The sequence below is a fragment of the Mytilus californianus genome, unplaced genomic scaffold (genome assembly GCF_021869535.1).
Source record: "Mytilus californianus isolate M0D057914Y unplaced genomic scaffold, xbMytCali1.0.p SCAF_10, whole genome shotgun sequence".
NCBI classification, from domain to species: domain Eukaryota; kingdom Metazoa; phylum Mollusca; class Bivalvia; order Mytilida; family Mytilidae; genus Mytilus; species Mytilus californianus.
The window spans coordinates 15,696,235-15,707,791 of NW_026262582.1; positions in this window are offsets into that span (position 1 = coordinate 15,696,235).

The following is an 11,557-nucleotide window of genomic DNA, read 5'->3' on the forward strand; positions in this document are numbered from 1 at the left end:
CCTTGTAAACTATAAAAATGTCAAGAATTGTCTTTCTTGGTAATAACATCGAGGGGTTTACTTTCTCTATGATCAATGTACAACCATAGTGATCAGGACAACTGTAAAACAAATACAGTTTTACGGTCATATATCTTCTTATTGCACCATGATCATCAAACAAGCCAATATGATTAAATTGTTTTAAAACAAAGATCAGTGGACAACAGTTAATACTTTTCAAGTAAAAGTTTACACTTACATCACCGCTTGATTTCTCTATAATGATAATTCTGTTAGCACAATGACGAAAGCTACCAATAGTGCTTTCGTTTTCGCCATACCGTCGTCGTTTATTCTTTGACTTATGAGTTTTAAATGTCCCCTTTTAAAATTCCTTTAATACTACGGAAGTACTACCCTAAAAGATCAACACCCTTCGAGGATGTAACCATGGCAATTTAATCTATATCAAAACGAGTTATTTATATAAAAATAAAGAGATGCAATATGATTCTAAATCTTACAACTATCCACCTGAGAACAAATCACGTTGATTTGAACAACTATATAGTGTACAATAAGACTTTCAACAAAGAATAAATCCAAAACCGTATAGTAAACTTAAAAAGGCACCGGGATTATAACATGTGATACAATTTAAACGAGAAAACCAAAGGTTTGATTTATGGTAAAATGAAATAACGAAAAACAAATTTGACAAATAGAAAGGAACAAAAATCACTAAATAGATTTGTGTAACGTTTTGTACTACAAATATGACATTTGCTATATGCTGTTATCTAAATTGTTTGCTATACTGTTGTGTATTTTTCTGTGTCTAGTTTATGATTAACAATAATGGTTTTTATTTTATGATGTTTTTAAACATTCAAATTGAATTATCTTGTCATTTTATTAATTTTATGTATCTTGATAATTATATCAAAACATTTATGTATATATCTCTAATAAAATGAAATATCACAATGTTGGTTTTCTTTTATATCAACTATTAAAATCGACATTACCTTTTATTAAAAGTGGGACAATCAGCTGACACCCTTGAAACACGTGTCTGACAAGCTTAAATATGTGTATCATTCAATTACAGTATGTACATTTGAAAGAGTAATTAAGTCTACTGTGTTGTATACTTAACCAAATTTATGTGTATGTAAATTAAGAATAAGGTGAAAAGGAAATACATCAAAGAAAAAAGGCGGAAGATACGAAAAAGTAAAATCACAAAAATACCGAACTCCAAGGAAAATTCAAAACGGAAAGTCCATTATCAGATGGCCACATTAAAAGCTCAAACACATCAAACGAATGGAAAACAACTGTCATATTCCTGACTTGGTACAGGCATTTCCTTATGTAGAAAATGGTGGATTAAACCTGGTTTTATAGCTAGCTAAACCTCTCACTTGTATTACAGTCGCATAAATTTTCATTATATTGACAACAATGTCTGAACAAAACAAACAGACATAATAGGTGAAAATGTCAAAAATGTACAACAGTCAACATTGTGTTATAATCTTAATCACTATAAAAACAAACAAATATGTCAACAAAGAAAACAAAATGACATATTGACAAAGCACAGAAGCAAAATTGAAAGACAAGAATACAAAAAAAGACGATAGCACAATAACACAATGGCGGGATGTATAAGTACTGAGCCACGCCAAGAGGATATTTCCAAAAATGGACTAAACAGTAAAGTAAATAATTTATAAAGACAAATAAAAGAACACAATAACACGTAATTAAGATGATAAACAAAGTCAGTACCTATAATCTATACTTCAAGACCATCGTGTATTATTTGTGAAGTTGATACGGAATATTTATCAACAAGGTCTTGGTATCTTCCGGTGAACTTTTTTAGAAAAAGGACAAGGCGTTCTTTGACATAACCCTGGTTCATCAACTTTCTGCACAGACACTGGTGACATTTAATAAAGTCTGAGTAGCAGCTGCAAACTCTTGAATACCGAATGAGTTGGGAAATGTATATCCCATATGCAGGTGAAGTTGGTATATTGCTACTAAGGTGGGAGAAATTGATAAATTCCAAAATTAAAATTGTCACGTTTGTCATAGATTCTGCTACCGAGATGACCGCTTACGTCAAATTCGAGATATAAGTCTAAAAATGAGGAGGAGGAAGCCGTGTCTGTTGTTTATTTAAATTTTAGTTCTGGAGGATCTATTAATGGAACCCAATCAGAAAAGTTTGGATTGTTAATGGAAAGAATATCATCAATATATCTGAATGTCAAATTAAATTATCTGGCTTCTTTGATCTTCTTGTTTTTGACAAGTGTCTGAAGGAAAACCGACTCATATGAAAATAAGAGGAGGTCAGCAAGGAGAGGCGCACGGTTCGTTCCTATAGGAATGCATACAATTTGTTGTGAAAGTCTACCTCCAAATTCAACAAATATGTTGTCAATAAGAAACTTCAGCATACTGATCACTTGTTCCTCTGTGTAGCATGTTTTACCTTTTTGTTTACTGTTAACAAAATATGCCGTATGGTATCCCAAAGTATTAAATTTATAGCGTATGCTACCATTTTTATATTAAAAAGCATTGTGGATTATTTCTTTTAGACGATTTTTCAAAGATCCAGATTTAAAATTATCCAGAAGTTCTTTATAGATTTTTTGGAATTTACATATGGTAATACCACTACGAGAGTAAACAGTTTCATAGTATTTCGGAAGACCCTATTTCACTGCGGACAGAATTTTTGTCAATCTGTTGGACAATTCCTTTGTAGAACATGCAGATGAGCCTGCAATGTACCGTTGTTTGTCAAATGATATGTTTTTGTATGTGGGATTACCTGGGTGATCATTTATTCCTAATTCTTTTACAAGACACTCATAGTAGTACGATTTACATTTACATACAAAGACAATATTATTTGAAGCTTTGTCCGCAGAAAGAAACAACGTATTTATCGTGAAGAGATAATAGACATTTCACAGCTTCTTTGTCTCTGAAAGGGGACATTCAACGCCATCGCAAAAAAAAATAACGTCGAAAAGACAAACAAGTCTACAAAACACTTCAGAGAACACTAAAGACTTAGCACCACGAACCACACCATAAACCGGGGGTGATCTCTGGTGCTCCAGATGGACTTATTTAGAAACATGTTGTTGAAATCAATTTGTAACGACAAAAAGATTTGAGTGATTTGCAGGATTTATAATTAAATACAAAGATATAACAGTGCAAGTTCATCGCTATACAATCCAGTGATGTTTGGGTGTTGAGGGGGAGGGAGGGATAAATATTGTGGCTTAGTAATTTAATTTGACTAGTTGTTTGCTCATGAACGGATAATTTACAAAAATACTCACTGTCTGGAAAAATTTGTGAGACCATGCTATTAATTGCTGTTTAGACTGACAAACCTGGTGAAGATTATTTTTGAAACATGTGTGGTGTACTGGAATTGTATTTTAAATCGGTTGTCCAATGGGTACTAATCATGCACCACTAACGGTTGATTTGTGTTTACTTCATATAAAGCAAAATTGAAACTTTAAAAAATCCAATTGAAATGTCTCCTTATTTCACTTTCATATTTGTATATAAGATGTACTATTACTCAATTACTTTTCAATGCGTGCGTATGTGAACGTATATTTGTTCCGGCTTACAAAAGTTACACTGGAAACTTTATTATAAACAATGCCATAATATCTGTTCCTGTTGGAACAAATATTCTATAATCTTTATTCTGTTAGGAACAAATACTGTAATATTTGTTCCAGTGGAAATAGTATTAAAGAATATTTCTTCCATTTAGAACTTATATCATGAAGGAATTTCATGACACTTGCCTCTTATATATTCTGAGCGTGATAGTAATGATACTACCGAAACTAGAAGGTCTGCTTCATATCTTGATCTGTTCTTCAATGTTGACTCAGATAGACGACTCCTAACTATAAAAAAAAGAGAGGCGAGACAACAGACAAACAACAGTACACAAAACACAACATAGAAAACATAGGAAAATCTAAAGACTGAGCAACTCGAATCCCACTAAAAACTAGGGGTGATCTCAGGTGCTCCGGAATATTAAGCAGATTTTGCTCTACATGTGGCATAATCAATGACAAACGAGATGAAGTCAACCTTCTTTTTGTCATCTCCCTATTAATGAGGGTCTGAATGGGGTTTACAGAAAAGACAATAATTGGCAAAATGCGCAGAATAAAGGGCAAAAAATATAAAGAATAGAGAAAAACAAGCCAAAACTAAAAAAAGAATAGAGAATAATGGGTGTTAAAATATAAAGAATAGAGAATGATGGGTGTCAAAATATAAAGAATAGAGAATAATGAGCAAAATTTATAAAGAATAGAGAAAAATGCCTTAAAATATAAAAGAATACAGAATTAAATCCCCCCTCAAGAGACCCTCATTAATCAACAGCAACATAATGTCATGATCCGTCGATGGCGTTTGTCGATCTCATTAATACGTACCACTCATGCATGTTCACACCATGCGGACTTCGTTAGCAGGGTGTGCTCCTTCCTAAAAAAAAACGGCACCAACAATGTTTTAAGGAAGAACGACTGAAATCGTCCCTATATGCATTTTACGGTCACCATAACGAATTGGTTAACCGATACGACTCGTCGGTGTCTCAACTCATATTTGTATTTTGAGGTTCTAACAGCATTAAGGAGTATTTCTTTACATGTAACACAATTTAAATGCCAAAAGATGGCTCAAAATTTAACAAAATAATGAAACTGTCCCTCTGATTCATGCTTTTGATAGATATTGGAAATTGATCGTTATGTTTCAAATTGCAGCTTTTGTTTTTGGTTCTTTATGCACTTGTAACTAGGCTACAAAATCAGAAATGTGACACATTAACTATAAGAAGCTGTGATACCTAAACGTTTAAGTAAACATCGAAACAAATTTTGAAAATGGTTCCAGATTGAAATGTATTCAGTGGGAAACGAACCAGAATAGTTTGTAGATAAAAAAGATAACTATTCTTTGTTCTCAAGTTTTATATAACCCTCTTATCTAATAATATTTTATCAATAAATCGTTGACTAACAACTATTTTAGACATAGAACTAAGTATAAAGGTGTATCTTGCTGGACATCGCCAATGAAATTATATGAAAGGTAGACCATGTAAGTATTATTATATCGGTCTATTTTTGGTTTTGTGTACTGTTGATTGTCTTCTGGTCGTTTTTCGTTTTTTGCCATGGCATTGTTAGTTTGTGTTCCGACTTAAAAAATAAAAAGATGTGGTATGAGTGCCAATGAGACAACTCTCCATCCAAGTCACAATGTATAAAAGTATGGCCTTCAACACGGAGCCTTGGCTCACACCAACCAGCAAGCTATAAAGGGCCCCAAAATTATTATTATGAGTTTTGGGGCCCTTTTGGTATCTTTCGCTTCTCTTTTGTAAGATAAGTTCCTAGTTTGATTATTTTACGGTGTATGACAAATAATGGTTAACATAAAAAAAAAATCTTGGAAACGTAATTACACATGTATTATGAATAACATTAATGCAGAAAGAAAATTTTACTTTCACTTTTAGATCATTATAAACAAAATTAATGTCTGTGTGTTGCACCTTTGCCTTTGTATATAATATAAAACTATAACAAAGATTGAGGTTGCAGCTACCAAATACAAATTTTATCTTGGACGTATTAACTTTTCATTATCATTATTCCATTTTGATTATAATTCTCATCATATAGATTTATATATTTGGCATTCGCCTTCTTAAGCTCTGAGCGCTGTTGATAAAGGGGAATCTGGAAATGCGTAAAATTATGAACCTTTCACATAACATTAAACGTTATACTAAAATTAGTTTACTTTCCGAGGCGTTGAATTGAGTAAATAAAGAGGCGGAAATATCAAGATTGACGTCAGGTTCTCGTTACTGATATATTGTTTTCACTTTTCTTATTTCTATGTGAGGTTTTTGGCGTTTGTTTTGTCAGTTTTTTTTTGTTTTTTTTTTTGTTTTGTTTTTGGTTTTGTTTTGTTTTTTTTGTTTTTTTTGCATTTTTTTTTCTCTCTATTTCCTTTAATTTGTCAAACTGGCTGACTGTTTGTCGAACTTCCGATTTCCAATTAGCATACATCATCATTAAATTATTCAAAATGTTTTTTACGTCTAAATATAGAAAAATATTAAAATAACATGTCTATTGTGCCGACATAGACGGATTACCTTGGACTTCGTTCTTCTCAGTTTACTTTTCGTGTCTGTACGAATGTGCACATATTGTTGTGATTACAATTGTTCTATTCATACCTTCCTGTTATTCTTAAACAGTAATAAATAGATGAATCGGTTTAACCGTTTGTCTATTTAAAACGATATTTTTCCCATGTAGCTTCACATTCTCACAGTTAAGAGGGTCGTACTGGGGTTCCTCCATTTCTGTATTCTTTAATTATTTAGGTCATTTTTCTGTATTCTTTATATTTGTTGCCCATTTTTCTCTATTCTTTTTTTTTACCCTATTTGATCATATTCTTCTTTTTTTCCCATTTATTCTGCACATTTTGCCCATTATTCTCTATTCTGTAAACCCCATCCAGACTCTCAGTTAAGAGTCATTGAAAATATAAAGTTATTATCTTCTCGAGAGGACTTTTCATGCAGAAGACTAAAACAAGACTTTTAAATTTAAGTAGTACTTTTAAAGATATAAATGTTGTTTTAAGAGGAAGATAAGAAACAGAAGAGGTCAAATGTTATTTAAGCGTACTTCGTATTTACTACGCAATTATAAGTTGGACATTTATTTGTCAAGGTAGTCTGGGGGATTTCCACAGTGTCCATTTTCTTCGTAATCTATAATATATCCCTTTTATCAAAATATGATTAAATCGTATCTATGTTCGGCTTAAATAGAAATACCTGCTAAACATAAATAGATGTTTGTAACGTTCATTTTGATTTGATAACTCCATGCATTTTAGGGCATCTGGTCCACGATTGATGGGTTGGTATTGTGCGCTTAAATGTAAATCTCGCGTAAAAGTTTTTAAAATTAATAATTTTCCTTTAGTTGCATTAAAAATACGATAACAGTATTTTATTTGGGGATTTGCAAGCATCAAATGGTAATTCGGTGGTCGCAAAACTGTTTAACTTTGCTTTTTTCCGTGTGACGCTTCAGTGCAGCCTGTAAACGCATATTGGTGACAGCCAAATATGGTTAGATATTATATAAACCCCATTTCTAGAAATCTAATATAATTGATACAAGAAATCCCTATTACGTCATGATTATTATCAACTATTTATTTACTAGCATTTATTTTTAACATCGATATATATATATATATATATATATATATATAAAGTCTAAATTGAAAACAACGTTCAAACCTATGATTGCGATGGATAAAAACCGCAATTTTTATACGTGTGCATGCAAAACAAATTTCTTGGTAGAGGGGTCTGAATACACACATATATATATACATTAAATGAATTTTGCCCGCATATGTGAACAAGCTATTTTCGACAGAGATGGTATAAATAATATTCATCAGTGATAATGTAAGTGTGAATTTGTTATTATGTTAGATGAAAAAGTGTTTATTAACATGATTTTAAGACTTCGCCTCGATGTTCTAGCTAAAGCTTGTTCGCCAAGTGTGTTAAAGATAGTTTGTTATATCATAGGCAGTGTTAAACTTTACTTTAGATTTAAAATGGTAGTACTGTCAGCTAATCTGACGCACCGAAACCTTTGAGTTATTGTACGGGATGATGGAATAACTAGACTCATGATGTTTTAATGGGTTAATCAGTATTAACATGTTATCATTTGAACGTTATATATATACGTTTTCATGTATAAATGATGTTAGATATCTTGATGATGTCACTTAATAATCCATATTTCGAGGAGTGGCTGAATCTCTTATATTCCATTGCATTTGAGTTTCAGGATACTACAGAAACAAAAAGGTCTGTGTCATATCTAGATCTTTTCAATTGCCAACTTGGCATTTCTCAGCAGTAACCAACTCTGGACCCCATAGTGAGGCGATAACTTAAATATTTCAATCCTTCATGGGTTGATTTATAATACATATATAAGTAAGCAATGAATGTGGTTGTTATATTTGATAGATGCTTTTTGTGCTTCTTTGTTAAATGTTTGTTTGTTTTGAGATTGTGACACAGTGATGACTGCTGTACTCATATTTTGACAATGTTACCTATTATGTCTGTTTTGTTCACGCATCGTTGTAATTATAATGGAATTTGATGCGACTGTCATACATGTGAGAGGTTTAGCGCTATAAAACCAGGTTCAATCCGCCATTTTCTACATTTGAAAATGCCTGTACCAAGTCAGGAATATGACAGTTGTTGTCCATTCATTTGATTTTGCCATTTGATTAGGGACTTTCCGTTTTGAATTTTCCTCGGAGTTCAGTATTTTTGTGATTTTACTTTTTACCTAAATTGAAACGTTTGGCGGTGATAGATATTTAGTTATCGGTAGACTACCTTTGCCTCTAATTCACAGATAATTGTACGAAAATGAAAATATAGATACTGGAAGGTGTAACACATCCCCTTTAATGCACAGTCAAAGAGAAGAGCTTTTTTTTTAATTTAATTTTTATTTCGTTCTTTTTTTGTTGGTTGATTTTTAACGGGATTTTCGAAGGAAAAATCGGTTATTAATTTGGGGATGTACGACAGGCGGGCGGGCGGGCGGCTGCCAAACAGTATCCGTTCATTAACTTGAAAACGCTTTGACGAAATTTTTTCAAACTTAGATATGTTGTTTCCTGTGACTAAATGAAGGTCAAGTTAAATTTTCACGATTTATGCTTTTCTCGTTTTTGAGTTATAGCCCTTTCCATTAGCCAAAAGTGGTTGACTTATTTCCCTTTGAACAGAAATTGATAATTAATTTCTATGTCATTTGGTCTCTTGTTAGATTTTTTTTTTTATTTTGAGGCCTGTCTTCAAATTGGTCCACATTTAGGTCCAAAGGGTCTAAAATTCAACTTTTTTTATTAAAAAAATAAACAGCTGCGCCATGAGCGCATGATACGCCCGTCGTCTTGTGTGTGAATTTTTATGCAATAAGCATAAATAGTTTCTGACATACGGCGTGACATGCGAAAACCCCCTTTTTTTAACAAAAAACTCAATATCTCTAAAATAAAATTTTGAATCAAAACCAAAAAGTATACAGATCTTTAGATTAATATAACTAAGAAGTGTGTAAAATTTTAAGCATTAATCATAAATCGTTTTTGAGATACGGCGCGACATGTGAAAAACCCCTCCCCCTTTTTCTACAAAATACTCAATAACTCAAAAATAAAATTTTGAATCATCACCAAAAAGTATACAGATCTTGAGGTTAATATAACTAAGAAGTGTGTAAAGTTTTAAGCAATAATCATAAACTATTTTTGAGATACGGCGCGACATGTGAAAAACCCCTCCCCCTTTTTTAACAAAATAATCAATATCTCTAAAATAAAATTTTGAATCATCACCAAAAAGTATACAGATCTTAAGATTAATATAACTAAGAAGTGTGTAAAGTTTTAAGCAATAATCATAAATTGTTTTTGAGATACGGCGCGACATGTGAAAAAAAAAACACACACCTGTTTAGTTACTAAGTCCCGTAACTCAAAAAGTTTTAATCTCATTTTCACCAAAAAGTATACAGATTGTTTGACCATCATAAGAAACAACTATGTTATTTCATGAAATTTGGATAAGTCATTCTCAAGTTACGGTGCGACATTTTTACGCCGGACAGACAGACGGACGGGCAGACGAACATTTGTATACCATAATACGTTTCGTCAAAATTGACGGGCGTATAAAAATTGAATTCTTGGTGGTTTTTTTATATGCTGAATCTAAGTGGTATTTAGATTTTTGATTATAATTTGAAAATAGATATAACATCATATCTAATTTTAGAGAACTATTTTTAGTGGTTAAATCATATCTTATTTTAGAGAACTATTTTTAGTGGTTAAATCATATCTTATTTTAGAGAATTATTTTTAGTGGTTAAATCATATCTAATTTTAGAGAACTATTTTTATATCATTTATTCAGTTTGAGCTATTTCCCTTTGAACAGAAAATTAATAAGTATATGGATAAAATTAAACTGAAGTGTGCTTCATTACAACATAAATTGAATATATATTGGGTTCTTTCAAATGCTGAATCTAAACCTGTATTTAAATATTGGATTTTTGGGCCCAGTTTTCAAGTTGGTCCAAATCAGGGTCCAAAATTAAATTTTGTTTGATTTCAACAAAAAATGAATGTATGGGATTCTTTGAAATGCTGAATCTAACCATGTATTTAGAGATTTTGGATTTTGGGCTCCTTTATCAAATTGGTCCTCATTGAGATTCAAAGGGTCCTAAATTAAACTTTTGTTTGATTTCTTCAAAAATTGAATTCTTTGGGTTCTTTGATATGCTGATTCTAACAATGTACTTAGATTTTGGATATTGGACCATAATAGGTAAATGTCCAATTTCAAATTTTTCAGTTCTTTGACCGCATTCGATTTGTGTCACAAACCTATGCTGTGTCTAATATTCAATCACAATACAAATTCAGAGCTGTATTAAGCTTAAATGTATTGTCCATACATTTGTACTTGCTCAACTGTTCAGGGTTCGACCTCTGCAGGAAATCCGGTTTGCTGTCACTCTGAAAGCCTCTTGTTTTTTATAGTGTGATGGATCAGTGTTTTTAGGGAGCAGCCATTTAACTTCAAGGGAGGAGGGGGTTATGGTTTTTTGTCTGAGTCAGAAAATGTTTTTTTAATATTTCGAGGCTATCAATCAAATTATTTTTTTCAAAATCTAACACTATAAGCATGATAAGATATGGGGAAAATCTGGATTCAGAAAAACTTTTCCGCAAACTATTCACAAACTGTAAAATTTGGACAATTCAAACCCTGCGTAAACCTAGGGTGAGCTCAGTTGCTCTATAGAAGGGTAAACATCCGCAAACTATTCACAAACTGTAAAGATTGGACAACACAAACCCTACGGAAACCGAGGGTGAGCTCAGTTGCTCTAGAAGGGTAAACATCCGCAAACCATTCACAAAACTGTTAAGATTGGTCAACATAAATCCCACGTTAACCGAGGGTGAGCTCTGTTGATCTATAAGGGTAAACATCCGCAAAATATTCACAAAACTCTAAAGATTGGACAACACAAACCCTACGTAAACCGAGGGTGAGCTCAGTTGCTTTATAGAAGGGTAAACATCCGAATACTATTCACAAAACTGTAAAGATTGGACAATATAAACCCTACGTATACCGAGGGTGAGCTCAGTTGCTCTATAGAAGGGTAAACATCCGAATACTATTCACAAAACTGTAAAGATTGGACAATATAAACCCTACGTATACCGAGGGTGAGCTCAGTTGCTCTAGAAAGCCAAACATTCGCAAACTATTCACAAAACTCTAAAGATTGGACAACACAAACCCTACGTAAAC